The sequence below is a fragment of the Chrysochloris asiatica genome, unplaced genomic scaffold (genome assembly GCF_000296735.1).
Source record: "Chrysochloris asiatica unplaced genomic scaffold, ChrAsi1.0 scaffold00200, whole genome shotgun sequence".
NCBI lineage: Eukaryota > Metazoa > Chordata > Mammalia > Afrosoricida > Chrysochloridae > Chrysochloris > Chrysochloris asiatica.
In genome coordinates, this window is record NW_006408718.1 from 369,597 (window position 1) to 375,574 (window position 5,978).

Here is a 5,978-nt window from a genome sequence, read left to right on the forward strand (position 1 = left end):
CTGTTTTGCTTTTTATGCCGGAAGCGCTCTGCAGACATAGTGAACCAGACATGGTGAACATTCCTAAAACCCCACTGGACTTTCTGTAAGAAGTGTGGCAAGCCCCAACCCCACAAAGTGACACAGTACAAGAAGGATTCTCTGTATGCCCAGGGAAAGCAGCGTTAGGACAGGAAGAGAGTGGCTATGGTGGGCAGACTAAGCCAGTTTCCCGGGCGAAGGCTAAAACCACAAAGAAGGTTGTGTTGAGGCTTGAATGTGTTGAGCCAAACTGCAGATCTGATAGAATGTTGGCTATTAAGAGATGTTACCATTTTGAACTGGGAGGAGATAAGAAGAGAAAGGGCTAGGTGATCCAGTTCTAAGAGTCATCTTGTTTTATTATTAAAACAATAAAATCTTGATGTTACATTAAAAGGAGAGAGAGAGACTCTGTTTTCAGGTGTGCAGATGGGTAGAAAGCGGATGTTGTAAAGTGTTCAGAGAGCTGAGATCTGAAATGACTTCACATCCTTCACCTTTGTCCCCTTCTCCCCGCCCTAGACACATACCTATCTAGCTCCCCAAACCAGGAAAGCCGACTTTAAGAATATAAAAGCAATTTCTACGTTTACGTGGGATTAATATTTTATTGTGAATTAAGTGAAGGTTCACAGAGAAGATGATCGGTTTTTAAAAATATGGAATGCTTTCTATTTTTATATGCTGTTATCCTTGTGTAGGGCCCATGCTAATCTTCTCTGCATTGTTCCAGTTTTAGTAAGAATACTGCCAATGCAAGCACATCACTTCTTAAATTTCATTTAGACTCTGCTAAGAAGCACTGGGTAGTCCCAGTGTGGCCCTGTGGATTAATGCACTGGACCGCATAGTTGTTTGAATCGCAAGGTCAGAAGTTCAAATTCACCAGCCGCTCCTGAGACACCCTATTCAGGGTAGCTATGGGTCGGAACCAACTCAGCGTCACTTAACAACAACAACAGGAAGCACTGGAAATCCTGGTGTGGCGCGGTAATTAAGGAGCATTCTGGCTGCACTTTTTAATTTATTGGGAAATTTTTTAGCATTCCCTGACAGAAAAAAAAAAAAAAAAATCCAACAAAATCATATCAAATAGCACAGAAAATCTGAAATCATATTTGTTGTTGAGCGCTGTCAAGTTGATTCTGACTCATAGCAACCCTGTATAGCGTTTCCGAGGAGCGAGTAGCTAGCTTGAACTTCCAACCCTGCAATTCAAACCGACCTTGCAGTCCAGTGCATTAACCCACAGCGTCACACCAGGTCCTAAAACACAGTATCTAAGCACAGTTCAAAGCTACGATGACTTAATCTGAGTGTAGTTCCCAGGAAAGGCGTTTGGGGGCGCCACTCTGACTACTGGGGGAGGGCACCGCCTCTGTAACAGCTCTCTGCGAAACAAACGCTGAAAGCTATTTTCACTTTTGCCTTTTTTCGACACTTTTCACCTTTTTTGTTATTATTCATGAATATGAAAATGGTCTTCTGATTTCTTGGAGTAAATGAAACAGGAAATAATGTAGGTTTTTCGTAAACGCAAAACGGTGTGCAGCAAACTTGCCAAAAGAGGGAGATACTTTGCAAGGATACCTCAGGCTTTTCAAACACAACTGCAGGACAGCAGAGGGTCGAAGCTCCCCTCTGTCACTGTGCAGAGACCCTGACTTAACCTGTAACCTTGGAGCCTGGCACACAGCAGGCACTCAATAAGGGTTTGCTGAAATACAGTGGTCTGGGAGGAAGGCTAACATAACTCGTTCATGTTTACCTGTTTCCAAACTGTAGCAAGCATCTGTTGCTCACTAGTGGTATTAAAGCTTAGGGAAGGCGGAATGTTTGCCCTTTAGCAAGTCTGGGGCCATTCCTTCGGTTGAAACTCACAGCTCCCCAGAACTTCAGAAATTACTCCCCACCCACCCCACCCCGGAGGCTAGCCCTTTAAAGGAACACTTGTTATAGTTAAGTGCCTGGATCAAGTCAGTTCCGAGGAGCGGCTGGTGAATTTGAACCATCGGCTTTGCAGTTCAAACCAACACCGTGGTCCAATGCTTATACTACAGCGCCACACCAGGAATCCAAAGGGGCATGAGATACATCCAAAAAGCTCCCTGGTGGAGGTGTAGGATAAGCACTGGACTGCTAACCACAAGGTCGGCAGTTCAAACTCATCAGTCCCTTCCTTGGGATAAAGATGAGGCTTTCTTTTCTGCTACTATAAAGATTTACAGGCTTTATAGGGTCATTATGAGTCAGAACTGGCCCCATGTCATTGTATTTGATTTTCTGGTAGATGTACCAATTAGGCAGTCTCGCCTGTCTTTCTGGTTTAAGAGACCCACATTCCTGCTTTGCATAGGTGCTTGAATTTTAAACAAATAACCTGAAACGCAAAGAACCACTTTAACCAACAGGGTTTCAAGGTACCTGGGGACCAAGTTGCTACATTTCAAATCTTCGTTCAAAAGAATCTAATTAGTGGGAGTTGGTCATCTGGCTTGTAGTTTAAGGGGGGGCAGGACTGCCCAAGCTCCTAAACCCACCTATGAGACAGCCACACCTCTCTGTGTGAGAATAGTTGAAGCTCTCAAACCTCTAGCAATCCAACTGGGCCATCAGATGCATGGTCCTGGGCCTGTGCTTAGAGCCACAACCTGACAGTCAGCCAGCCACCCTCCAGTCAATTCTACCTTATGGTGACCCCAAGAGTGTCAGAGAACTGTGCCCCACAGGGCTTCCATAGCTGATTTTCTGGAAGTAGAACACAAGGTCTTTTTTCCAGGGTACCTCTGGAAAACCTCCAACCGTTCAGTTGGCACTCTAGCAAATTCACCATCTGCATTCACCTGGGGATTCTGCTATGCTGTTGTTGTTGTTAGGTGCCATCGAGTCGGTACTGACTCATAGTGACCCTATGCACAGCAGAACGAAACACTGCCCGATCCTGGGCCAACAAAAAACCCTATACAGGGTGACTAGGAGTCGGAAGTGACTCGGTGGCAAACCAACAACAACCACCAGCTATGGTAATCCTAATCCAAAACCTGTGGAGGAGATTTTAAAGTACTTGGCTGCAATTGGAACCACCAGCAACTCTGAGCGAGAAAGATGTGGTAATCAGCCTCCATAAATAGTCAGTCTTGGACTTTCTATGGGTTGGTTCGGCTCTGTCCTATGGGAGGGTCAAATGAGTGGAAATACTCAAGGACAAATGGACATAGCTGTGGCTATAAACCCATTGGGAGTTGGGTTTTCTGAACCAGTCACTTTCGTGATATCAAAAGAGCAGATTAGGTGCACACACACAAAAAAAAATCCCACAAAAAAACAAGCACAGATGAAAGGGAAGACACACGTCTCTTGGGGGTCTGCTCCAAGAACTCTGAGTAGAACCTAGAGCAACATAGACAAGGATTTTCCCCCAGAGCGGACAAAGAGATTTTCCCTGGAACACTGCCCTGCACCTGGACTCCTAACCCGCTAGATGGAGTGCCGGTGTGGTGCTTTAGGATAAGCACTGGACAGCTAACCACAAGGTCAGCAGTTCAAAGCCACCAGTCACTCCACAGAAACCCTATACACAATTGCAATAGTGGTTACAAGAGTCTTGATGTGGCACTGTGGGTTAATGCGCTGGACTGCAAAGTTGTTTAAAACGCAATGTCGGTGGTTCAAGCTCACCAGTCGCTCCTCAGAAACCCTATACTGGGTCACGATGTTGTTGTTGTTAAGTGCTGTTGAGTCAATTTTGACCCATAGCAACCTTGTATAGGGTTTCCAAGGAGCAGTTGGTGAGCTTGAACCACTGACCTTGCAGTTCGACTTTGCAGTCTGATGCATCAGCCCACAGCACCACACACGATAGTAGTTACAAATTGGATTGCTAATCTCATGGTCAGCATTCGAAACTACCAAAGGTCCCTTGGGAGACAGATGTAGTTTTCTGCTCCCATAAAAATTTATAGCCTCGAAAACCCTATACAGGGTCACTGTGAGATGGAACCGACTCCATGGTACAAAACCACCACCACCAAAAAGTCCCTGTTCTGCTGAAACTACCCTGAGCTCATCACTGTCCTAATCCCTACAAATCTCACAAAACCTACTTCCTTCATATTTCAAGCAGTATAAACAGTAGAAGATTGATGCTTTTGACTTATGGTGTAGGAGGAGAATATTGAAAGTGCCATGGGCTGCCAAAAGAAACAACAGATCTGTGTTGGAGGAAGTGCAGCCAGAGTGCTCCTTGGAGGCCAAGATGGCCAAACTTCATCTCTCGCACTACGGACATGTTGTCAGGAGGGACCAGTCGCTGGAGAAGGATATCATGCTTGGTTAGGTGGAGGGTTAAAGAAAAAGAGGAAGACCCCCAGCGAGATGGATTGGCAAAGTGGCAGCATCAGTGGGCTCAAGCATGGCAACAATTGTGAGGTTGGCCCAGGATTGGGCAGTATCTTGTTCTGTTGTGCATAGGGTCACTATGAATCGGTACCAACTAGATGGCAACAACGTGAGTCAGAACCAACTTGATGGCACGTAACAATGCAACAGCAACGTCCTAAATGAGCCCTGGTGTGCTACTGTAGTTAACAGCAAAGTCAACAGCTGAAACCTGCCACTCGTTCTTGGAAATCCTATACAGCATCGCTGTAAGTCAGAGTTGACTCGATGACACACAGCACCACTACTATGTCTCCTGAAAGGTGGGAAAAGGCATCTCTGCTTGTTAACACCACCTATGAGGGGTGTTTGTTACACCATCGCCAGGTAGGCAACTAATACAGCTTGCATCCAAAAAGTCCCTGTTCTGCTGAAATTACCCAGCGTTGGTTTTGCTGAGCTCATCACTGTCCTGATCCCTACAAATCTCACAAAACCTACTTCCTTCATATTTCAAGCAGTATCAACAAAACCCTGCTTGCCTTAAACTTGTAGTATTTTTAGCCTGTCCTTTGATGAACTCTTTTACTTGGCTGCACTAGAACACAGAGAACAGTTCGCCATGGAAACCATAAGGAAGTTCATTTTAAAAAATTATGAGCAGCATATAAACAAAGCAGAACAAACCAGAGGCCACTGCTCTGCACTCAACAACCTCAATTGCCTTTGATTCTCCAGGAAACCTGGGGAGTATTTCTACAGAGCTGTGCGCTTCCGCCTAACAAGTTACCACTCTAGACACACAGTCGGCAGTCCATACAGGGTGTTTGGCCACCAGCTAGTATCAATCCTCAGCTAAATGCCACCTTGACTCCTAGACTCTTCCCGGTCCGGAGGGCAAGGCTGGAAAGGCACTAAAATAGGAAACTCGCAAATGAGGAAGAAAAGAAAAAGTAACTTCACGAAGTTGCTTCGACCCACAACGCAGCATACAATGGCCACAGTACGTTGAATCCATACCGGCAGAACCCCCTAACACACACCTGTTTATATTAACGAAGGTCCACAGCCGCCCGCCAGGAACCCCGGAATACCTTGCTGGGACCCAGGTAGGAGAAAGGCCGGCAGGAGCCCGCGGGATCCGGGAGTGACCTGTTGCTTGAGGCTCAGGCTTCCCGACCTTTCCCTCCACATCGCCGCCGGACTGCAGTTTCTGTCCCAGCTCCCAGCTCAGCAGTATAGCTCCCCGGCTTCCGACACAAAGGGCAGAGCCGGGGCGGGCGCGCGAAGCTCCAAGACTCGAGGAATCTCCACCGGGGGAGGGGTGGCCGAGTAACTAGGCTGCTCTGAGCGCTTCGGTGCCGAGTTTCCGCCGCAGCTCCTGCCCGGCACCAATCAAGTACCCTCCCGGCACGGAACGGGGACCATCCAACCCCGGCGTGGAGTCCGGGCCGTTGCACCCCCAGACCAGATCCCCAGGCCCCTCTTGACACGGGCTTTTGAGGAAAGTGAACCCCCAGCCCCCGGCTTTCCCGCCGTCTCGGTACTCGTCTCAGCTCCACGCGCCCCTTTGTTGTTCC